The 24763-nt window shown below is 45.1% G+C and overlaps 1 protein-coding gene across 1 annotated transcript in view; it reads right to left on the reverse strand.

The window, feature by feature from the left end:
• apof (apolipoprotein F) overlaps positions 1–22280 on the reverse strand; it is a 103343-nt gene extending 81063 nt beyond the window's left edge. The window contains exon 1 of the mRNA XM_020483459.2: positions 22147–22280. The gene's annotated coding sequence lies outside the window, so the exon portion shown is untranslated. The remainder of the gene's footprint in view (positions 1–22146) is intronic.
• Between the last annotated feature and the right edge of the window lie 2483 nt (positions 22281–24763).

Below are 24763 nucleotides of genomic sequence, written 5' to 3' on the forward strand. Positions count from 1 at the left end.
AGCTCTCTAACTCTAGCTCTCTAACTCTAGCTCTCTAACTCTAGCTCTCCAACTCTAGCTCTCTAACTCTAGCTCTCCAACTCTAGCTCTCTAACTCTAGCTCTCTAACTCTAGCTCTCTAACTCTAGCTCTCTAACTCTAGCTCTCTCTCTAACTCTAGCTCTCTAACTCTAGCTCTCTAACTCTAGCTCTCTAACTCTAGCTCTCTAACTCTAGCTCTCTAACTCTAGCTCTCTAACTCTAGCTCTCTAACTCTAGCTCTCTAACTCTAGCTCTCCAACTCTAGCTCTCCAACTCTAGCTCTCTAACTCTAGCTCTCTAACTCTAGCTCTCTAACTCTACTCTAGCTCTCCAACTCTAGCTCTCCAACTCTAGCTCTCTAACTCTAGCTCTCTAACTCTAGCTCTCTAACTCTAGCTCTCTAACTCTAGCTCTCTAACTCTAGCTCTCTAACTCTAGCTCTCTAACTCTAGCTCTCTAACTCTAGCTCTCTAACTCTAGCTCTCTAACTCTAGCTCTCTAACTCTAGCTCTCTAACTCTAGCTCTCTAACTCTAGCTCTCCAACTCTAGCTCTCCAACTCTAGCTCTCTAACTCTAGCTCTCTAACTCTAGCTCTCTAACTCTAGCTCTCTAACTCTAGCTCTCAACTCTAGCTCTCTCTCTAACTCTAGCTCTCCAACTCTAGCTCTCAACTCTAGCTCTCTAACTCTAGCTCTCTAACTCTAGCTCTCAACTCTAGCTCTCTAACTCTAGCTCTCCAACTCTAGCTCTCTAACTCTAGCTCTCTAACTCTAGCTCTCTAACTCTAGCTCTCTAACTCTAGCTCTCTAACTCTAACTCTAGCTCTCTAACTCTAGCTCTCTAACTCTAGCTCTCTAACTCTAGCTCTCTAACTCTAGCTCTCCAACTCTAGCTCTCTAACTCTAGCTCTCTAACTCTAGCTCTCTAACTCTAGCTCTCTAACTCTAGCTCTCTAACTCTAGCTCTCTAACTCTAGCTCTCTAACTCTAGCTCTCTAACTCTAGCTCTCCAACTCTAGCTCTCCAACTCTAGCTCTCTAACTCTAGCTCTCTAACTCTAGCTCTCCAACTCTAGCTCTCTAACTCTAGCTCTCTAACTCTAGCTCTCTAACTCTAGCTCTCCAACTCTAGCTCTCTAACTCTAGCTCTCCAACTCTAGCTCTCTAACTCTAGCTCTCCAACTCTAGCTCTCTAACTCTAGCTCTCTAACTCTAGCTCTCTAACTCTAGCTCTCCAACTCTAGCTCTCCAACTCTAGCTCTCCAACTCTAGCTCTCTAACTCTAGCTCTCCAACTCTAGCTCTCTAACTCTAGCTCTCCAACTCTAGCTCTCTAACTCTAGCTCTCTAACTCTAGCTCTCTCTCTAACTCTAGCTCTCCAACTCTAGCTCTCCAACTCTAGCTCTCTAACTCTAGCTCTCTAACTCTAGCTCTCTAACTCTAGCTCTCAACTCTAGCTCTCTAACTCTAGCTCTCTAACTCTAGCTCTCTAACTCTAGCTCTCTAACTCTAGCTCTCTAACTCTAGCTCTCTAACTCTAGCTCTCTAACTCTAGCTCTCTAACTCTAGCTCTCTAACTCTAGCTCTCCAACTCTAGCTCTCTAACTCTAGCTCTCTAACTCTAGCTCTCTAACTCTAGCTCTCTAACTCTAGCTCTCTAACTCTAGCTCTCTCTAACTCTAGCTCTCTAACTCTAGCTCTCTAACTCTAGCTCTCTAACTCTAGCTCTCCAACTCTAGCTCTCCAACTCTAGCTCTCTAACTCTAGCTCTCTAACTCTAGCTCTCAACTCTAGCTCTCTAACTCTAGCTCTCTAACTCTAGCTCTCCAACTCTAGCTCTCTAACTCTAGCTCTCCAACTCTAGCTCTCCAACTCTAGCTCTCCAACTCTAGCTCTCTAACTCTAGCTCTCAACTCTAGCTCTCCAACTCTAGCTCTCTAACTCTAGCTCTCTAACTCTAGCTCTCTAACTCTAGCTCTCTAACTCTAGCTCTCCAACTCTAGCTCTCTAACTCTAGCTCTCTAACTCTAGCTCTCCAACTCTAGCTCTCTCTCTAACTCTAGCTCTCCAACTCTAGCTCTCTAACTCTAGCTCTCTAACTCTAGCTCTCTAACTCTAGCTCTCTAACTCTAGCTCTCTAACTCTAGCTCTCTAACTCTAGCTCTCTAACTCTAGCTCTCTAACTCTAGCTCTCTAACTCTAGCTCTCTAACTCTAGCTCTCTAACTCTAGCTCTCTAACTCTAGCTCTCTAACTCTAGCTCTCTAACTCTAGCTCTCTAACTCTAGCTCTCTAACTCTAGCTCTCTAACTCTAGCTCTCTAACTCTAGCTCTCTAACTCTAGCTCTCTAACTCTAGCTCTCTAACTCTAGCTCTCTAACTCTAGCTCTCTAACTCTAGCTCTCTAACTCTAGCTCTCTAACTCTAGCTCTCTAACTCTAGCTCTCAACTCTAGCTCTCCAACTCTAGCTCTCTAACTCTAGCTCTCTAACTCTAGCTCTCTAACTCTAGCTCTCTAACTCTAGCTCTCTAACTCTAGCTCTCTAACTCTAGCTCTCTAACTCTAGCTCTCTAACTCTAGCTCTCCAACTCTAGCTCTCTAACTCTAGCTCTCTAACTCTAGCTCTCTCTCTAACTCTAGCTCTCTAACTCTAGCTCTCTAACTCTAGCTCTCTAACTCTAGCTCTCCAACTCTAGCTCTCTAACTCTAGCTCTCAACTCTAGCTCTCTAACTCTAGCTCTCCAACTCTAGCTCTCCAACTCTAGCTCTCTAACTCTAGCTCTCTAACTCTAGCTCTCTAACTCTAGCTCTCTAACTCTAGCTCTCCAACTCTAGCTCTCTAACTCTAGCTCTCTAACTCTAGCTCTCTAACTCTAGCTCTCTAACTCTAGCTCTCTAACTCTAGCTCTCCAACTCTAGCTCTCTAACTCTAGCTCTCTAACTCTAGCTCTCTAACTCTAGCTCTCAACTCTAGCTCTCTAACTCTAGCTCTCCAACTCTAGCTCTCTAACTCTAGCTCTCTAACTCTAGCTCTCTAACTCTAGCTCTCTAACTCTAACTCTAGCTCTCCAACTCTAGCTCTCCAACTCTAGCTCTCTAACTCTAGCTCTCTAACTCTAGCTCTCTAACTCTAGCTCTCTAACTCTAGCTCTCTAACTCTAGCTCTCTAACTCTAGCTCTCTAACTCTAGCTCTCTAACTCTAGCTCTCCAACTCTAGCTCTCCAACTCTAGCTCTCAACTCTAGCTCTCTAACTCTAGCTCTCTAACTCTAGCTCTCCAACTCTAGCTCTCTAACTCTAGCTCTCTAACTCTAGCTCTCTAACTCTAGCTCTCTAACTCTAGCTCTCCTAACTCTAGCTCTCCAACTCTAGCTCTCTAACTCTAGCTCTCTAACTCTAGCTCTCCAACTCTAGCTCTCTCTCTCCAACTCTAGCTCTCCAACTCTAGCTCTCTAACTCTAGCTCTCTAACTCTAGCTCTCTAACTCTAGCTCTCCAACTCTAGCTCTCTAACTCTAGCTCTCTAACTCTAGCTCTCTAACTCTAGCTCTCCAACTCTAGCTCTCTAACTCTAGCTCTCTAACTCTAGCTCTCCAACTCTAGCTCTCTAACTCTAGCTCTCTAACTCTAGCTCTCTAACTCTAGCTCTCCAACTCTAGCTCTAACTCTAGCTCTCCAACTCTAGCTCTCTAACTCTAGCTCTCTAACTCTAGCTCTCTAACTCTAGCTCTCTAACTCTAGCTCTCTAACTCTAGCTCTCTAACTCTAGCTCTCTAACTCTAGCTCTCTAACTCTAGCTCTCTCCAACTCTAGCTCTCTAACTCTAGCTCTCCAACTCTAGCTCTCCAACTCTAGCTCTCTAACTCTAGCTCTCTAACTCTAGCTCTCCAACTCTAGCTCTCTAACTCTAGCTCTCCAACTCTAGCTCTCTAACTCTAGCTCTCTAACTCTAGCTCTCCAACTCTAGCTCTCCAACTCTAGCTCTCCAACTCTAGCTCTCTAACTCTAGCTCTCTAACTCTAGCTCTCTAACTCTAGCTCTCTAACTCTAGCTCTCTAACTCTAGCTCTCTAACTCTAGCTCTCTAACTCTAGCTCTCTAACTCTAGCTCTCTAACTCTAGCTCTCTAACTCTAGCTCTCTAACTCTAGCTCTCTAACTCTAGCTCTCTAACTCTAGCTCTCTAACTCTAGCTCTCCAACTCTAGCTCTCTAACTCTAGCTCTCTAACTCTAGCTCTCTAACTCTAGCTCTCTAACTCTAGCTCTCTAACTCTAGCTCTCTAACTCTAGCTCTCTAACTCTAGCTCTCTAACTCTAGCTCTCTAACTCTAGCTCTCTAACTCTAGCTCTCTAACTCTAGCTCTCCAACTCTAGCTCTCTAACTCTAGCTCTCTAACTCTAGCTCTCTAACTCTAGCTCTCTAACTCTAGCTCTCTAACTCTAGCTCTCTAACTCTAGCTCTCTAACTCTAGCTCTCTAACTCTAGCTCTCTAACTCTAGCTCTCTAACTCTAGCTCTCTAACTCTAGCTCTCTAACTCTAGCTCTCTAACTCTAGCTCTCTAACTCTAGCTCTCTAACTCTAGCTCTCTAACTCTAGCTCTCAACTCTAGCTCTAACTCTAGCTCTCCAACTCTAGCTCTCTAACTCTAGCTCTCCAACTCTAGCTCTCCAACTCTAGCTCTCTAACTCTAGCTCTCTAACTCTAGCTCTCCAACTCTAGCTCTCTAACTCTAGCTCTCCAACTCTAGCTCTCTAACTCTAGCTCTCTAACTCTAGCTCTCTAACTCTAGCTCTCCAACTCTAGCTCTCTAACTCTAGCTCTCCAACTCTAGCTCTCTAACTCTAGCTCTCTAACTCTAGCTCTCCAACTCTAGCTCTCTAACTCTAGCTCTCTAACTCTAGCTCTCTAACTCTAGCTCTCTAACTCTAGCTCTCTAACTCTAGCTCTCTAACTCTAGCTCTCCAACTCTAGCTCTCTAACTCTAGCTCTCTAACTCTAGCTCTCCAACTCTAGCTCTCTAACTCTAGCTCTCCAACTCTAGCTCTCTAACTCTAGCTCTCTAACTCTAGCTCTCTAACTCTAGCTCTCCAACTCTAGCTCTCCAACTCTAGCTCTCCAACTCTAGCTCTCTAACTCTAGGTCTCTAACTCTAGCTCTCCAATTCTAGCTCTCCAACTCTAGCTCTCTAACTCTAGCTCTCTAACTCTAGCTCTCTAACTCTAACTCTAGCTCTCCAACTCTAGCTCTCAACTCTAGCTCTCTAACTCTAGCTCTCTAACTCTAGCTCTCCAACTCTAGCTCTCTAACTCTAGCTCTCCAACTCTAGCTCTCTAACTCTAGCTCTCTAACTCTAGCTCTCTAACTCTAGCTCTCCAACTCTAGCTCTCTAACTCTAGCTCTCTAACTCTAGCTCTCTAACTCTAGCTCTCCAACTCTAGCTCTCCAACTCTAGCTCTCTAACTCTAGCTCTCTAACTCTAGCTCTCTAACTCTAGCTCTCTAACTCTAGCTCTCTAACTCTAGCTCTCTAACTCTAGCTCTCTAACTCTAGCTCTCTAACTCTAGCTCTCCAACTCTAGCTCTCTAACTCTAGCTCTCCAACTCTAGCTCTCCAACTCTAGCTCTCCAACTCTAGCTCTCCAACTCTAGCTCTCTAACTCTAGCTCTCTAACTCTAGCTCTCTAACTCTAGCTCTCTAACTCTAGCTCTCCAACTCTAGCTCTCTAACTCTAGCTCTCTAACTCTAGCTCTCTAACTCTAGCTCTCCAACTCTAGCTCTCCAACTCTAGCTCTCTAACTCTAGCTCTCTAACTCTAGCTCTCTAACTCTAGCTCTCTAACTCTAGCTCTCCAACTCTAGCTCTCCAACTCTAGCTCTCCAACTCTAGCTCTCTAACTCTAGCTCTCTAACTCTAGCTCTCTAACTCTAGCTCTCTAACTCTAGCTCTCTAACTCTAGCTCTCTAACTCTAGCTCTCTAACTCTAGCTCTCTAACTCTAGCTCTCTAACTCTAGCTCTCTAACTCTAGCTCTCTAACTCTAGCTCTCTAACTCTAGCTCTCCAACTCTAGCTCTCTAACTCTAGCTCTCTAACTCTAGCTCTCTAACTCTAGCTCTCTAACTCTAGCTCTCAGACTCTAGCTCTCTAACTCTAGCTCTCTAACTCTAGCTCTCAACTCTAGCTCTCTAACTCTAGCTCTCTAACTCTAGCTCTCTAACTCTAGCTCTCTAACTCTAGCTCTCTAACTCTAGCTCTCTAACTCTAGCTCTCTAACTCTAGCTCTCTAACTCTAGCTCTCCAACTCTAGCTCTCTAACTCTAGCTCTCTAACTCTAGCTCTCTAACTCTAGCTCTCTAACTCTCTCTCAACTCTAGCTCTCTAACTCTAGCTCTCTAACTCTAGCTCTCTAACTCTAGCTCTCTAACTCTAGCTCTCTAACTCTAGCTCTCCAACTCTAGCTCTCTAACTCTAGCTCTCTAACTCTAGCTCTCTAACTCTAGCTCTAACTCTAGCTCTCCAACTCTAGCTCTCTAACTCTAGCTCTCTAACTCTAGCTCTCTAACTCTAGCTCTCTAACTCTAGCTCTCCAACTCTAGCTCTCTAACTCTAGCTCTCTAACTCTCTAGCTCTCTAACTCTAGCTCTCTAACTCTAGCTCTCCAACTCTAGCTCTCTAACTCTAGCTCTCTAACTCTAGCTCTCTAACTCTAGCTCTCTAACTCTAGCTCTCTAACTCTAGCTCTAACTCTAGCTCTCTAACTCTAGCTCTCTAACTCTAGCTCTCTAACTCTAGCTCTCCAACTCTAGCTCTCTAACTCTAGCTCTCTAACTCTAGCTCTCTAACTCTAGCTCTCTAACTCTAGCTCTCTCTCTAACTCTAGCTCTCCAACTCTAGCTCTCCAACTCTAGCTCTCTAACTCTAGCTCTCTAACTCTAGCTCTCCAACTCTAGCTCTCCAACTCTAGCTCTCCAACTCTAGCTCTCCAACTCTAGCTCTCTAACTCTAGCTCTCTAACTCTAGCTCTCTAACTCTAGCTCTCCAACTCTAGCTCTCCAACTCTAGCTCTCTAACTCTAGCTCTCTAACTCTAGCTCTCTAACTCTAGCTCTCCAACTCTAGCTCTCTAACTCTAGCTCTCTAACTCTAGCTCTCTAACTCTAGCTCTCTCTCAACTCTAGCTCTCCAACTCTAGCTCTCCAACTCTAGCTCTCTAACTCTAGCTCTCCAACTCTAGCTCTCTAACTCTAGCTCTCTAACTCTAGCTCTCTAACTCTAGCTCTAACTCTAGCTCTCTAACTCTAGCTCTCTAACTCTAGCTCTCCAACTCTAGCTCTCTAACTCTAGCTCTCTAACTCTAGCTCTCTAACTCTAGCTCTCCAACTCTAGCTCTCTAACTCTAGCTCTCTAACTCTAGCTCTCTAACTCTAGCTCTCTAACTCTAGCTCTCAGACTCTAGCTCTCTAACTCTAGCTCTCTAACTCTAGCTCTCCAACTCTAGCTCTCTAACTCTAGCTCTCTAACTCTAGCTCTCTAACTCTAGCTCTCTAACTCTAGCTCTCCAACTCTAGCTCTCTAACTCTAGCTCTCTAACTCTAGCTCTCTAACTCTAGCTCTCCAACTCTAGCTCTCTAACTCTCCAACTCTAGCTCTCTAACTCTAGCTCTCTAACTCTAGCTCTCTAACTCTAGCTCTCTAACTCTAGCTCTCCAACTCTAGCTCTCTAACTCTCCAACTCTAGCTCTCTAACTCTAGCTCTCTAACTCTAGCTCTCTAACTCTCCAACTCTAGCTCTCTAACTCTAGCTCTCTAACTCTAGCTCTCTAACTCTAGCTCTCCAACTCTAGCTCTCTAACTCTAGCTCTCCAACTCTAGCTCTCTAACTCTACCTCTCCAACTCTAGCTCTCTAACTCTAACTCTAGCTCTCCAACTCTAGCTCTCCAACTCTAGCTCTCTAACTCTAGCTCTCTAACTCTAGCTCTCCAACTCTAGCTCTCTAACTCTAGCTCTCCAACTCTAGCTCTCTAACTCTAGCTCTCTAACTCTAGCTCTCTAACTCTAGCTCTCCAACTCTAGCTCTCCAACTCTAGCTCTCCAACTCTAGCTCTCTAACTCTAGCTCTCTAACTCTAGCTCTCCAACTCTAGCTCTCCAACTCTAGCTCTCTAACTCTAGCTCTCTAACTCTAGCTCTCTAACTCTAGCTCTCTAACTCTAACTCTAGCTCTCCAACTCTAGCTCTCCAACTCTAGCTCTCTAACTCTAGCTCTCTAACTCTAGCTCTCCAACTCTAGCTCTCTAACTCTAGCTCTCTAACTCTAGCTCTCTAACTCTAGCTCTCCAACTCTAGCTCTCTAACTCTAGCTCTCCAACTCTAGCTCTCTAACTCTAGCTCTCTAACTCTAGCTCTCTAACTCTAGCTCTCCAACTCTAGCTCTCTAACTCTAGCTCTCCAACTCTAGCTCTCTAACTCTAGCTCTCTAACTCTAGCTCTCTAACTCTAGCTCTCTAACTCTAGCTCTCTAACTCTAGCTCTCTAACTCTAGCTCTCCAACTCTAGCTCTCTAACTCTAGCTCTCTAACTCTAGCTCTCTAACTCTAGCTCTCCAACTCTAGCTCTCTAACTCTAGCTCTCCAACTCTAGCTCTCCAACTCTAGCTCTCTAACTCTAGCTCTCTAACTCTAGCTCTCCAACTCTAGCTCTCCAACTCTAGCTCTCCAACTCTAGCTCTCCAACTCTAGCTCTCTAACTCTAGCTCTCCAACTCTAGCTCTCTAACTCTAGCTCTCTAACTCTAGCTCTCCAACTCTAGCTCTCCAACTCTAGCTCTCCAACTCTAGCTCTCCAACTCTAGCTCTCTAACTCTAGCTCTCCAACTCTAGCTCTCTAACTCTAGCTCTCTAACTCTAGCTCTCTAACTCTAGCCTTCTAACTCTAGCTCTCTAACTCTAGCTCTCTAACTCTAGCTCTCCAACTCTAGCTCTCTAACTCTAGCTCTCTAACTCTAGCTCTCTAACTCTAGCTCTCCAACTCTAGCTCTCTAACTCTAGCTCTCTAACTCTAGCTCTCTAACTCTAGCTCTCTAACTCTAGCTCTCAGACTCTAGCTCTCTAACTCTAGCTCTCTAACTCTAGCTCTCCAACTCTCGCTCTCTAACTCTCGCTCTCTAACTCTAGCTCTCTAACTCTAGCTCTCTAACTCTAGCTCTCCAACTCTAGCTCTCTAACTCTAGCTCTCTAACTCTAGCTCTCTAACTCTAGCTCTCCAACTCTAGCTCTCTAACTCTCCAACTCTAGCTCTCTAACTCTAGCTCTCTAACTCTAGCTCTCTAACTCTAGCTCTCCAACTCTAGCTCTCTAACTCTAGCTCTCTAACTCTAGCTCTCTAACTCTAGCTCTCTAACTCTAGCTCTCTAACTCTAGCTCTCTAACTCTAGCTCTCCAACTCTAGCTCTCTAACTCTAGCTCTCTAACTCTAGCTCTCTAACTCTAGCTCTCCAACTCTAGCTCTCTAACTCTAGCTCTCTAACTCTAGCTCTCTAACTCTAGCTCTCTAACTCTAGCTCTCAGACTCTAGCTCTCTAACTCTAGCTCTCTAACTCTAGCTCTCCAACTCTCGCTCTCTAACTCTAGCTCTCTAACTCTAGCTCTCTAACTCTAGCTCTCTAACTCTAGCTCTCCAACTCTAGCTCTCTAACTCTAGCTCTCTAACTCTAGCTCTCTAACTCTAGCTCTCCAACTCTAGCTCTCTAACTCTCCAACTCTAGCTCTCTAACTCTAGCTCTCTAACTCTAGCTCTCTAACTCTAGCTCTCTAACTCTAGCTCTCTAACTCTAGCTCTCCAACTCTAGCTCTCTAACTCTCCAACTCTAGCTCTCTAACTCTAGCTCTCTAACTCTAGCTCTCTAACTCTCCAACTCTAGCTCTCTAACTCTAGCTCTCTAACTCTAGCTCTCTAACTCTAGCTCTCCAACTCTAGCTCTCTAACTCTAGCTCTCCAACTCTAGCTCTCTAACTCTAGCCTTCCAACTCTAGCTCTCTAACTCTAACTCTAGCTCTCCAACTCTAGCTCTCCAACTCTAGCTCTCTAACTCTAGCTCTCTAACTCTAGCTCTCCAACTCTAGCTCTCTAACTCTAGCTCTCCAACTCTAGCTCTCTAACTCTAGCTCTCTAACTCTAGCTCTCTAACTCTAGCTCTCCAACTCTAGCTCTCCAACTCTAGCTCTCCAACTCTAGCTCTCTAACTCTAGGTCTCTAACTCTAGCTCTCCAATTCTAGCTCTCCAACTCTAGCTCTCTAACTCTAGCTCTCTAACTCTAGCTCTCTAACTCTAGCTCTCTAACTCTAACTCTAGCTCTCCAACTCTAGCTCTCCAACTCTAGCTCTCTAACTCTAGCTCTCTAACTCTAGCTCTCCAACTCTAGCTCTCTAACTCTAGCTCTCCAACTCTAGCTCTCTAACTCTAGCTCTCTAACTCTAGCTCTCTAACTCTAGCTCTCCAACTCTAGCTCTCTAACTCTAGCTCTCTAACTCTAGCTCTCTAACTCTAGCTCTCCAACTCTAGCTCTCCAACTCTAGCTCTCTAACTCTAGCTCTCTAACTCTAGCTCTCCAACTCTAGCTCTCTAACTCTAGCTCTCTAACTCTAGCTCTCTAACTCTAGCTCTCCAACTCTAGCTCTCCAACTCTAGCTCTCCAACTCTAGCTCTCTAACTCTAGCTCTCCAACTCTAGCTCTCCAACTCTAGCTCTCCAACTCTAGCTCTCCAACTCTAGCTCTCTAACTCTAGCTCTCTAACTCTAGCTCTCTAACTCTAGCTCTCCAACTCTAGCTCTCCAACTCTAGCTCTCCAACTCTAGCTCTCCAACTCTAGCTCTCTAACTCTAGCTCTCCAACTCTAGCTCTCCAACTCTAGCTCTCTAACTCTAGCTCTCTAACTCTAGCTCTCTAACTCTAGCTCTTCAACTCTAGCTCTCTAACTCTAGCTCTCCAACTCTAGCTCTCTAACTCTAGCTCTCCAACTCTAGCTCTCTAACTCTAACTCTAGCTCTCCAACTCTAGCTCTCCAACTCTAGCTCTCTAACTCTAGCTCTCCAACTCTAGCTCTCTAACTCTAGCTCTCTAACTCTAGCTCTCCAACTCTAGCTCTCCAACTCTAGCTCTCCAACTCTAGCTCTCTAACTCTAGCTCTCTAACTCTAGCTCTCCAACTCTAGCTCTCCAACTCTAGCTCTCTAACTCTAGCTCTCCAACTCTAGCTCTCTAACTCTAGCTCTCTAACTCTAGCTCTCTAACTCTAGCTCTCCAACTCTAGCTCTCTAACTCTAGCTCCAACTCTAGCTCTCTAACTCTAGCTCTCTAACTCTAGCTCTCTAACTCTAGCTCTCTAACTCTAGCTCTCTAACTCTAGCTCTCTAACTCTAGCTCTCCAACTCTAGCTCTCTAACTCTAGCTCTCCAACTCTAGCTCTCTAACTCTAGCTCTCCAACTCTAGCTCTCCAACTCTAGCTCTCTAACTCTAGCTCTCTAACTCTAGCTCTCCAACTCTAGCTCTCCAACTCTAGCTCTCCAACTCTAGCTCTCTAACTCTAGCTCTCCAACTCTAGCTCTCTAACTCTAGCTCTCTAACTCTAGCTCTCTAACTCTAGCTCTCCAACTCTAGCTCTCTAACTCTAGCTCTCTAACTCTAGCTCTCTAACTCTAGCTCTCTAACTCTAGCTCTCCAACTCTAGCTCTCTAACTCTAGCTCTCTAACTCTAGCTCTCTAACTCTAGCTCTCCAACTCTAGCTCTCTAACTCTCCAACTCTAGCTCTCTAACTCTAGCTCTCTAACTCTAGCTCTCTAACTCTAGCTCTCTAACTCTAGCTCTCTAACTCTAGCTCTCCAACTCTAGCTCTCTAACTCTCCAACTCTAGCTCTCTAACTCTAGCTCTCTAACTCTAGCTCTCTAACTCTCCAACTCTAGCTCTCTAACTCTAGCTCTCTAACTCTAGCTCTCTAACTCTAGCTCTCCAACTCTAGCTCTCTAACTCTAGCCTTCCAACTCTAGCTCTCTAACTCTACCCTTCCAACTCTAGCTCTCTAACTCTAACTCTAGCTCTCCAACTCTAGCTCTCCAACTCTAGCTCTCTAACTCTATCTCTCTAACTCTAGCTCTCCAACTCTAGCTCTCTAACTCTAGCTCTCCAACTCTAGCTCTCTAACTCTAGCTCTCTAACTCTAGCTCTCTAACTCTAGCTCTCCAACTCTAGCTCTCCAACTCTAGCTCTCCAACTCTAGCTCTCTAACTCTAGCTCTCTAACTCTAGCTCTCCAACTCTAGCTCTCCAACTCTAGCTCTCTAACTCTAGCTCTCTAACTCTAGCTCTCTAACTCTAGCTCTCTAACTCTAACTCTAGCTCTCCAACTCTAGCTCTCCAACTCTAGCTCTCTAACTCTAGCTCTCTAACTCTAGCTCTCCAACTCTAGCTCTCTAACTCTAGCTCTCCAACTCTAGCTCTCTAACTCTAGCTCTCTAACTCTAGCTCTCTAACTCTAGCTCTCCAACTCTAGCTCTCTAACTCTAGCTCTCTAACTCTAGCTCTCTAACTCTAGCTCTCCAACTCTAGCTCTCCAACTCTAGCTCTCTAACTCTAGCTCTCTAACTCTAGCTCTCCAACTCTAGCTCTCTAACTCTAGCTCTCTAACTCTAGCTCTCTAACTCTAGCTCTCCAACTCTAGCTCTCCAACTCTAGCTCTCCAACTCTAGCTCTCTAACTCTAGCTCTCCAACTCTAGCTCTCCAACTCTAGCTCTCCAACTCTAGCTCTCCAACTCTAGCTCTCTAACTCTAGCTCTCTAACTCTAGCTCTCTAACTCTAGCTCTCCAACTCTAGCTCTCCAACTCTAGCTCTCCAACTCTAGCTCTCCAACTCTAGCTCTCTAACTCTAGCTCTCCAACTCTAGCTCTCCAACTCTAGCTCTCTAACTCTAGCTCTCTAACTCTAGCTCTCTAACTCTAGCTCTTCAACTCTAGCTCTCTAACTCTAGCCTTCCAACTCTAGCTCTCTAACTCTACCCTTCCAACTCTAGCTCTCTAACTCTAACTCTAGCTCTCCAACTCTAGCTCTCCAACTCTAGCTCTCTAACTCTAACTCTCCAACTCTAGCTCTCTAACTCTAGCTCTCTAACTCTAGCTCTCCAACTCTAGCTCTCCAACTCTAGCTCTCCAACTCTAGCTCTCTAACTCTAGCTCTCTAACTCTAGCTCTCCAACTCTAGCTCTCCAACTCTAGCTCTCTAACTCTAGCTCTCCAACTCTAGCTCTCTAACTCTAGCTCTCTAACTCTAGCTCTCTAACTCTAGCTCTCCAACTCTAGCTCTCTAACTCTAGCTCTCCAACTCTAGCTCTCTAACTCTAGCTCTCTAACTCTAGCTCTCTAACTCTAGCCTTCTAACTCTAGCTCTCTAACTCTAGCTCTCTAACTCTAGCTCTCCAACTCTAGCTCTCTAACTCTAGCTCTCTAACTCTAGCTCTCTAACTCTAGCTCTCCAACTCTAGCTCTCTAACTCTAGCTCTCCAACTCTAGCTCTCCAACTCTAGCTCTCTAACTCTAGCTCTCTAACTCTAGCTCTCCAACTCTAGCTCTCCAACTCTAGCTCTCCAACTCTAGCTCTCTAACTCTAGCTCTCCAACTCTAGCTCTCTAACTCTAGCTCTCTAACTCTAGCTCTCCAACTCTAGCTCTCCAACTCTAGCTCTCCAACTCTAGCTCTCTAACTCTAGCTCTCCAACTCTAGCTCTCTAACTCTAGCTCTCTAACTCTAGCTCTCTAACTCTAGCTCTCTAACTCTAGCTCTCTAACTCTAGCTCTCTAACTCTAGCTCTCCAACTCTAGCTCTCTAACTCTAGCTCTCTAACTCTAGCTCTCTAACTCTAGCTCTCCAACTCTAGCTCTCTAACTCTAGCTCTCTAACTCTAGCTCTCTAACTCTAGCTCTCTAACTCTAGCTCTCTAACTCTAGCTCTCAGACTCTAGCTCTCTAACTCTAGCTCTCTAACTCTAGCTCTCCAACTCTAGCTCTCTAACTCTAGCTCTCTAACTCTAGCTCTCTAACTCTAGCTCTCTAACTCTAGCTCTCCAACTCTAGCTCTCTAACTCTAGCTCTCTAACTCTAGCTCTCTAACTCTAGCTCTCCAACTCTAGCTCTCTAACTCTCCAACTCTAGCTCTCTAACTCTAGCTCTCTAACTCTAGCTCTCTAACTCTAGCTCTCTAACTCTAGCTCTCCAACTCTAGCTCTCTAACTCTCCAACTCTAGCTCTCTAACTCTAGCTCTCTAACTCTAGCTCTCTAACTCTCCAACTCTAGCTCTCTAACTCTAGCTCTCTAACTCTAGCTCTCTAACTCTAGCTCTCCAACTCTAGCTCTCTAACTCTAGCCTTCCAACTCTAGCTCTCTAACTCTACCCTTCCAACTCTAGCTCTCTAACTCTAACTCTAGCTCTCCAACTCTAGCTCTCCAACTCTAGCTCTCTAACTCTATCTCTCTAACTCTAGCTCTCCAACTCTAGCTCTCTAACTCTAGCTCTCCAACTCTAGCTCTCTAACTCTAGCTCTCTAACTCTAGCTCTCCAACTCTAGCTCTCCAACTCTAGCTCTCCAACTCTAGCTCTCTAACTCTAGCTCTCTAACTCTAGCTCTCCAACTCTAGCTCTCCAACTCTAGCTCTCTAACTCTAGCTCTCTAACTCTAGCTCTCTAACTCTAGCTCTCTAACTCTAACTCTAGCTCTCCAACTCTAGCTCTCCAACTCTAGCTCTCTAACTCTAGCTCTCTAACTCTAGCTCTCCAACTCTAGCTCTCTAACTCTAGCTCTCTAACTCTAGCTCTCTAACTCTAGCTCTCCAACTCTAGCTCTCTAACTCTAGCTCTCTAACTCTAGCTCTCTAACTCTAGCTCTCCAACTCTAGCTCTCCAACTCTAGCTCTCTAACTCTAGCTCTCTAACTCTAGCTCTCCAACTCTAGCTCTCTAACTCTAGCTCTCTAACTCTAGCTCTCTAACTCTAGCTCTCCAACTCTAGCTCTCCAACTCTAGCTCTCCAACTCTAGCTCTCTAACTCTAGCTCTCCAACTCTAGCTCTCCAACTCTAGCTCTCCAACTCTAGCTCTCCAACTCTAGCTCTCTAACTCTAGCTCTCCAACTCTAGCTCTCCAACTCTAGCTCTCTAACTCTAGCTCTCTAACTCTAGCTCTCTAACTCTAGCTCTCCAACTCTAGCTCTCTAACTCTAGCCTTCCAACTCTAGCTCTCTAACTCTACCCTTCCAACTCTAGCTCTCTAACTCTAACTCTAGCTCTCCAACTCTAGCTCTCCAACTCTAGCTCTCTAACTCTAACTCTCCAACTCTAGCTCTCTAACTCTAGCTCTCTAACTCTAGCTCTCCAACTCTAGCTCTCCAACTCTAGCTCTCCAACTCTAGCTCTCTAACTCTAGCTCTCTAACTCTAGCTCTCCAACTCTAGCTCTCTAACTCTAGCTCTCCAACTCTAGCTCTCTAACTCTAGCTCTCCAACTCTAGCTCTCTAACTCTAGCTCTCCAACTCTAGCTCTCTAACTCTAGCCTTCCAACTCTAGCTCTCTAACTCTAGCTCTCTAACTCTAGCTCTCTAACTCTAGCCTTCTAACTCTAGCTCTCTAACTCTAGCTCTCTAACTCTAGCTCTCCAACTCTAGCTCTCTAACTCTAGCTCTCTAACTCTAGCTCTCTAACTCTAGCTCTCCAACTCTAGCTCTCCAACTCTAGCTCTCCAACTCTAGCTCTCCAACTCTAGCTCTCTAACTCTAGCTCTCTAACTCTAGCTCTCCAACTCTAGCTCTCTAACTCTAGCTCTCCAACTCTAGCTCTCTAACTCTAGCTCTCTAACTCTAGCTCTCTAACTCTAGCTCTCCAACTCTAGCTCTCTAACTCTAGCTTCCAACTCTAGCTCTCTAACTCTAGCTCTCTAACTCTAGCTCTCTAACTCTAGCTTCTAACTCTAGCTCTCTAACTCTAGCTCTCTAACTCTAGCTCTCCAACTCTAGCTCTCTAACTCTAGCTCTCTAACTCTAGCTCTCTAACTCTAGCTCTCCAACTCTAGCTCTCTAACTCTAGCTCTCCAACTCTAGCTCTCCAACTCTAGCTCTCTAACTCTAGCTCTCTAACTCTAGCTCTCCAACTCTAGCTCTCCAACTCTAGCTCTCTAACTCTAGCTCTCCAACTCTAGCTCTCTAACTCTAGCTCTCTAACTCTAGCTCTCCAACTCTAGCTCTCCAACTCTAGCCTTCCAACTCTAGCTCTCTAACTCTAGCTCTCTAACTCTAGCTCTCTAACTCTAGCCTTCTAACTCTAGCTCTCTAACTCTAGCTCTCTAACTCTAGCTCTCCAACTCTAGCTCTCTAACTCTAGCTCTCTAACTCTAGCTCTCTAACTCTAGCTCTCCAACTCTAGCTCTCTAACTCTAGCTCTCTAACTCTAGCTCTCTAACTCTAGCTCTCTAACTCTAGCTCTCAGACTCTAGCTCTCTAACTCTAGCTCTCTAACTCTAGCTCTCCAACTCTCGCTCTCTAACTCTAGCTCTCTAACTCTAGCTCTCTAACTCTAGCTCTCTAACTCTAGCTCTCCAACTCTAGCTCTCTAACTCTAGCTCTCTAACTCTAGCTCTCCAACTCTAGCTCTCTAACTCTCCAACTCTAGCTCTCTAACTCTAGCTCTCTAACTCTAGCTCTCTAACTCTAGCTCTCTAACTCTAGCTCTCCAACTCTAGCTCTCTAACTCTCCAACTCTAGCTCTCTAACTCTAGCTCTCTAACTCTAGCTCTCTAACTCTCCAACTCTAGCTCTCTAACTCTAGCTCTCTAACTCTAGCTCTCTAACTCTAGCTCTCCAACTCTAGCTCTCTAACTCTAGCCTTCCAACTCTAGCTCTCTAACTCTACCCTTCCAACTCTAGCTCTCTAACTCTAGCTCTCTAACTCTAGCTCTCTAACTCTAGCTCTCTAACTCTAGCTCTCCAACTCTAGCTCTCCAACTCTAGCTCTCCAACTCTAGCTCTCTAACTCTAGCTCTCTAACTCTAGCTCTCCAACTCTAGCTCTCCAACTCTAGCTCTCTAACTCTAGCTCTCTAACTCTAGCTCTCTAACTCTAGCTCTCTAACTCTAGCTCTCTAACTCTAACTCTAGCTCTCCAACTCTAGCTCTCCAACTCTAGCTCTCTAACTCTAGCTCTCTAACTCTAGCTCTCTAACTCTAGCTCTCCAACTCTAGCTCTCCAACTCTAGCTCTCCAACTCTAGCTCTCTAACTCTAGCTCTCCAACTCTAGCTCTCCAACTCTAGCTCTCCAACTCTAGCTCTCCAACTCTAGCTCTCTAACTCTAGCTCTCCAACTCTAGCTCTCCAACTCTAGCTCTCTAACTCTAGCTCTCTAACTCTAGCTCTAACTCTAGCTTCCAACTCTAGCTCTCTAACCTCTACCTTCCAACTCTAGCTCTCTAACTCTAACTCTAGCTCTCCAACTCTAGCTCTCAACTCTACTCTAGCTAGCTCTCCACTCTAGGCTCAACTCATAGCTCCCAACTCTAGCTCTCTAACTCTAGCTCTCCAACTCTAGCTCTCCAACTCTAGCTCTCTAAACTCTAGCCTCAACTCTACCTCTCCAACTCTAGCTCTCTAACTCTAGCTCTCTAACTCAGCTCTCTAACTCTAGCTCTCCAACTCTAGCTCTCTAACTCTAGCTCTCTAACTTCTAGCTCTCTAACTCTAGCTCTCCAACTCTAGCTCTCTAACTCTAGCCTTCTCCAACTCTAAGCTCTCTAACTCTAGCTCTCTAACTCTAGCTCTCCTAACTCTAGCCTTCTAACTCTAGCTCTCTAACTCTAGCTCTCTAACTCTAGCTCTCCAAATCTAGCTCTCTAACTCTAGCTCTCCAAATCTAGCTCTCCAACTCTAGGTCTCTAACTCTAGCTCTCTAACTCTAGCTCTCCAACTCTAGCTCTCTAACTCTAGCTCTCTAACTCTAGCTCTCCAACTCTAGCTCTCCAACTCTAGCTCTCTAACTCTAGCTCTCCAACTCTAGCTCTCTCAACTCTAGCTCTCTAACTCTAGCTCTCTAACTCTAGCTCTCTAACTCTAGCTCTCCAACTCTAGCTCTCTACTCTAGCCTTCCAACTCTAGCTCTCTAACTCTACCCTTCCAACTCTAGCTCTCTAACTCTAGCTCTCCAACTCTAGCCTCCAACTCTAGCTCTCTAACTCTAGCGTCTCTAACTCTAGCTCTCTAACTCTAGCTCTCCAACTCTAGCTCTCTAACTCTAGCCTTCCAACTCTAGCTCTCTAACTCTACTACCCTTCAACTCTAGCTCTCTAACTCTAGCTCTCTAACTCTAGCTCTAACTCTAGCTCTCTAACTCTAGCTCTCCAACTCTAGCTCTCTAACTCTAGCTCTCTAACTCTAGCTCTCTAACTCTAGCTTCTCCAACTCTAGTCTCTAACTCTAGCTCTCTAACTCTAGCTCTCTAACTCTAGCTCTCCAACTCTAGCTCTCTAACTCTAGCTCTCTAACCCTAGCTCTCCAACTCTAGCTCTCCAACTCTAGCTCTTCAACTCTAGCTCTCTAACCCTAGCTCTCTAACTCTAGCTCTCCAACTCTAGCTCTCTAACTCTAGCTCTCCAACTCTAGCTCTCTAACTCTAGCTCTCTAACTCTAGCTCTCTAACTCTAGCTCTCCAACTCTAGCTCTCTAACTCTAGCCTTCCAACTCTAGCTCTCTAACTCTAGCTCTCTAACTCTAGCTCTCTAACTCTAGCCTTCTAACTCTAGCTCTCTAACTCTAGCTCTCTAACTCTAACTCTCCAACTCTAGCTCTCTAACTCTAGCTCTCTAACTCTAGCTCTCTAACTCTAGCTCTCCAAATCTAGCTCTCTAACTCTAGCTCTCCAACTCTAGCTCTCTAACTCTAGCTCTCCAACTCTAGCTCTAGCTCTCTAACTCTAGCTCTCCAACTCTAGCTCTCTAACTCTAGCTCTCCAACTCTATCTCTCTAACTCTAGCTCTCTAACTCTAGCTCTCTAACTCTAGCTCTCCAACTCTAGCTCTCTAACTCTAGCCTTCCAACTCTAGCTCTCTAACTCTAGCTCTCTAACTCTAGCTCTCTAACTCTAGCCTTCTAACTCTAGCTCTCTAACTCTAGCTCTCTAACTCTAACTCTCCAACTCTAGCTCTCTAACTCTAGCTCTCTAACTCTAGCTCTCTAACTCTAACTCTCCAAATCTAGCTCTCTAACTCTAGCTCTCCAACTCTAGCTCTCTAACTCTAGCTCTCCAACTCTAGCTCTAGCTCTCTAACTCTAGCTCTCTAACTCTAGCTCTCTAACTCTAGCTCTCTAACTCTAGCTCTCCAACTCTAGCTCTCTAACTCTAGCTCTCCAACTCTAGCTCTCTAACTCTAGCTCTCTAACTCTAGCTCTCCAACTCTAGCTCTCTAACTCTAGCTCTCCAACTCTAGCTCTCCAACTCTAGCTCTCCAACTCTAGCTCTCCAACTCTAGCTCTCTAACTCTAGCTCTCTAACTCTAGCTCTCCAACTCTAGCTCTCTAACTCTAGCTCTCCAACTCTAGCTCTCTAACTCTAGCTCTCTAACTCTAGCTCTCTAACTCTAGCTCTCCAACTCTAGCTCTCTAACTCTAGCTTTCCAACTCTAGCTCTCTAACTCTAGCTCTCTAACTCTAGCTCTCTAACTCTAGCCTTCTAACTCTAGCTCTCTAACTCTAGCTCTCTAACTCTAACTCTCCAACTCTAGCTCTCTAACTCTAGCTCTCTAACTCTAGCTCTCTAACTCTAGCTCTCCAAATCTAGCTCTCTAACTCTAGCTCTCCAACTCTAGCTCTCTAACTCTAGCTCTCCAACTCTAGCTCTCTAACTCTAGCTCTCTAACTCTAGCTCTCTAACTCTAGCTCTCTAACTCTAGCTCTCCAACTCTAGCTCTCTAACTCTAGCTCTCCAACTCTAGCTCTCTAACTCTAGCTCTCTAACTCTAGCTCTCCAACTCTAGCTCTCTAACTCTAGCTCTCCAACTCTAGCTCTCCAACTCTAGCTCTCTAACTCTAGCTCTCTAACTCTAGCTCTCCAACTCTAGCTCTCTAACTCTAGCTCTCCAACTCTAGCTCTCTAACTCTAGCTCTCTAACTCTAGCTCTCCAACTCTAGCTCTCTAACTCTAGCTCTCCAACTCTAGCTCTCCAACTCTAGCTCTCCAACTCTAGCTCTCTAACTCTAGCTCTCTAACTCTAGCTCTCCAACTCTAGCTCTCCAACTCTAGCTCTCCAACTCTAGCTCTCTAACTCTAGCTCTCCAACTCTAGCTCTCTAACTCTAGCTCTCTAACTCTAGCTCTCTAACTCTAGCGTCTCCAACTCTAGCTCTCTAACTCTAGCCTTCCAACTCTAGCTCTCTAACTCTAGCTCTCTAACTCTAGCTCTCTAACTCTAGCCTTCTAACTCTAGCTCTCTAACTCTAGCTCTCTAACTCTAACTCTCCAACTCTAGCTCTCTAACTCTAGCTCTCTAACTCTAGCTCTCTAACTCTAGCTCTCCAAATCTAGCTCTCTAACTCTAGCTCTCCAACTCTAGCTCTCTAACTCTAGCTCTCCAACTCTAGCTCTCTAACTCTAGCTCTCTAACTCTAGCTCTCTAACTCTAGCTCTCTAACTCTAGCTCTCCAACTCTAGCTCTCTAACTCTAGCTCTCCAACTCTAGCTCTCTAACTCTAGCTCTCTAACTCTAGCTCTCCAACTCTAGCTCTCTAACTCTAGCTCTCCAACTCTAGCTCTCCAACTCTAGCTCTCTAACTCTAGCTCTCTAACTCTAGCTCTCCAACTCTAGCTCTCTAACTCTAGCTCTCCAACTCTAGCTCTCTAACTCTAGCTCTCTAACTCTAGCTCTCCAACTCTAGCTCTCTAACTCTAGCTCTCCAACTCTAGCTCTCCAACTCTAGCTCTCCAACTCTAGCTCTCTAACTCTAGCTCTCCAACTCTAGCTCTCTAACTCTAGCTCTCTAACTCTAGCTCTCTAACTCTAGCTCTCCAACTCTAGCTCTCCAACTCTAGCTCTCCAACTCTAGCTCTCTAACTCTAGCTCTCCAACTCTAGCTCTCCAACTCTAGCTCTCCAACTCTAGCTCTCCAACTCTAGCTCTCCAACTCTAGCTCTCTAACTCTAGCTCTCCAACTCTAGCTCTCCAACTCTAGCTCTCTAAGCCCTCTTTGCTGCTGCATTATGTCCCTCAAAACAATACAACAATGTGCTTTCCTGAACATCATGCTGTCTATGTCAGGGGTTCTCAAAGTTGGGTCCACGGAGGTACAGTATGTACATTTTTTTAAATGAATATTACCAACAACAAAAGATTAAATACATTTTGGAATAAGTTTAGAAGGTTCAATACAATAGAATACAAGGTCATGTTTTTTTAAAACATAAATGCACTGTAATTTAAGGTTTAAAACTGCTATGTTTTCTCTCTGTCTTATTGCATGATAAATGTGTTGAATTGCAGGATATTAACTATACAGCTGCAACAACAAAACAATTATCCAATGCCAAGAGGCAGATCTATTAAATGTTCCATACAAGGGCCTTTTACTTGGTTCGTCTGACCATACAGTGCCGAAGTTGTAGTAAAACTTCTTGTTTGCTATATATATTTTTTTCTTCTCACTCGCATTGTATTCTGATTATGAGGGGGTCCCTGATGAATTTGCTATCACAAAAGGGGTCCCGGCCATAAAAAGTTTGAGAACCTCTGGTCCGTCTAAAGCAGATAGTATGCCTCTTCACTTTTATTTGACTTTTGTTTTTCATAAATGTCTCATATTATTTTAGAATATAATAGGTTGTCTGTCTTCATCAGACGGATGTGAGTTTTGATGTGGAGAAGAACAAAGTATTTCATAGTCCAAAGAGAATTTTCCAATAATTTATCAAAGATGGCTTTGAAGTAGAAAAGGACATGTTTACCACCCTCGATGTTCCCCATTATCTAACTATAATGTAATTTACTCACGCACAACTTACATTATAAAAACACATTTCATATTTTAATATGCATCTTAATAAACAGTTGTTCAACACTTACCTCAAACCTCCGTCCAAATCCCTAGTGTGTGATACTCCGAGTCAGGTTACTTCACTATTTAACACAGCTTTTGCCCAATCTATGACACCCCTCACCCCTCCCTCTCTCTTACCCACTTTCTCTGCCTCTCTCTTTTTGTGAGTTGGCCTCATTGCTCAACAGTTAGGACAAGGATGGAATATTGATTCACGTGGAGAGGGTCATGTTTTCTAAAGCCGCTTTGTTTGTTTGCCCCTGCGTTCTCTCTCTCTGTCTCTCTCTCTCTCTGTTTTTGACCCAGATACTTGGCAGCAATCTTACCTCGTGACCTGGGCGGATTTTTCATTCTGGTCAAGAAGCGGGAGAGATGAAGGTCGTCCTGTGTGAAGACTTCATCAATCCCACCCATCGTTAGTCCTACAAAATGAAACTAGGCTGACTCAATGAGCCAGACATCACTCCCCTCCTTATTTTAAGTTTTACTGCCAAAAATACCCCACCACAAAGGCACCACCCCAGAACATACCCCTCTCAACACACTAGACACTCCAACACTTCATTACGAACAAGAACCCTTCGTGTTGAAGTCTAAGGGAAAATACACCTCCTTTTTCTCCAGAGGGCCTATTCACTTAGTCTTCCTCTCTATAGAAAGAGGATAAAACCCCATGACTTTGGCACTGGGAGCTTTCAGCAGAGTATAGTTCTGCCCTGAGGATGCCATCAGTATACAGTATGTGAACTGTGGGTACTCCCTCTCTCACTCTTGTCTAAGCCCTGTTGTGTCAGCCGTGGTACATCCCATTCCCTCCTCTTATGCTAGCCAAGTGTTTTATAAGACAACTGAACAATGTATTCCAGACTGAATGAATGACCATCCTGATGTTTCAGTGATCAAAAGATTGCTAAAGTCTTTGGTCAAATTAAACGAGTTCTTTGAAGTACATTTTTGCTTTTCACTGTATATTACATTCTTTATGCAATGATGGGTGTAACAGCAGCATGAAAATGTATATAACAGCTTGTTGATGACAATAAATTAAAGTCAGAAAGTAGATGAGTACATTTTTGCTCCTGTTCTCTCTGCTTACAGGATGACCAAACTGCTGCTGTGTGATACGCTCTGGTAGTGATGAAACTACCGGAAAGTTCCCTTCACTTCAGATCTGTGTTTTGTTATTTCTTTCTTGCTTTCGTTCTCGCTCTAGTTCTCCCTCTCTCTTTCTTTCTCTCTCTCATATGCCAAAGTGCTCTTTTCATTCTTCCCCAGACCCGTGAGAGTACCCACACATCTTTCCCTCTAAGTGAGTGGGGTCTTGTTCACTTTTCAAACGTGGGGCCAAAGGCTAGCCCTGGCCAACAAAAGGGCCACAGTGACCCAAAACAAACAGTCATGCCACACAGAGGAGGTGGGGAAGTTCGGGTTCACACAAGCTTCCAAAACTACTTATTATTGGCCAGATGAGTGGATAAGTCTATGTCATTCACTGCTTCGACCCAACATGTTCTTTACAGTTGATAGGCGCTAGAGGGCACTGTTTTACAATAATGGGGTAGTTGAGTTGGAACGGATTTGCTGGGAAGAGCGGGACCTGTTCATGGAGCCAAGCCTCCAACTGGGATCTGGCCCTAGAGCATAGTGGGGTGTCTCGCACATCCTGCTACAGTGCAGCTGAGACAATACACACCCCCTCCACTTGTCTTGTGACTCATGAAAGAGGGTCATTTTTATAATTTAATGTTATTGCAGTTTGCAGGAATCCTCCAAGGGCTAATCAAAGCACCACTGAAAAATCAAGCACAACCGATATGTAATGCTCAGCTGCTCAGTCTTAATGACTTCTCAGAGGTAGTGTTCCGAGAGTATGCTCTGGGTGACTCCGAAATGGCACCCTAGTCCCTACAGTAGTGGTTAAAAGTAGTGCAAACCACTGTTAAAAGTAGAGGCAACCACTGTGAAATAGTTGATACGATCACCCCCATGTCAAATAAAATGAAATTGGATGGGCCTCCCGAGAGGTGCAGTGGTCTAAGGCACTGCATCACAATGCTAGCTGTGCCACTAGAGATTCTGGGTACGTGTTCAGGCTCTGTTGCAGCCGGCCAGGACCGGGAGACCCATGGAGCGGTGCACAATTGGCCCAGCGTCGCCTGGGTTAGGGGAGGGTTTGACCGGCAGGGATGTCCTTGTCCCATCATGCAATAACGACTCCTGTGGTGGGCCGAGCACAGTGCACGCTGACACGGTTGCCAGGTGCAGTGTACGCTGACACGGTTGCCAGGTGCAGTGTACGCTGACACGGTTGCCAGGTGCAGTGTACGCTGACACGGTTGCCAGGTGCAGTGTACGCTGACACGGTTGCCAGGTGCAGTGTACGCTGACACGGTTGCCAGGTGCAGTGCACGCTGACACGGTTGCCAGGTGCAGTGTACGCTGACACGGTTGCCAGGTGCAGTGTACGCTGACACGGTTGCCAGGTGCAGTGTACGCTGACACGGTTGCCAGGTGCAGTGCACGCTGACACGGTTGCCAGGTGCAGTGCACACTGACACGGTTGCCAGGTGCAGTGTACGCTGACACGGTTGCCAGGTGCAGTGTTTCCTCCGACACATTGGTGCGGCTGGCTTCCGGGTGAAG

The sequence above is a fragment of the Oncorhynchus kisutch genome, linkage group LG5 (genome assembly GCF_002021735.2).
Source record: "Oncorhynchus kisutch isolate 150728-3 linkage group LG5, Okis_V2, whole genome shotgun sequence".
In the NCBI taxonomy this organism is placed as follows: domain Eukaryota; kingdom Metazoa; phylum Chordata; class Actinopteri; order Salmoniformes; family Salmonidae; genus Oncorhynchus; species Oncorhynchus kisutch.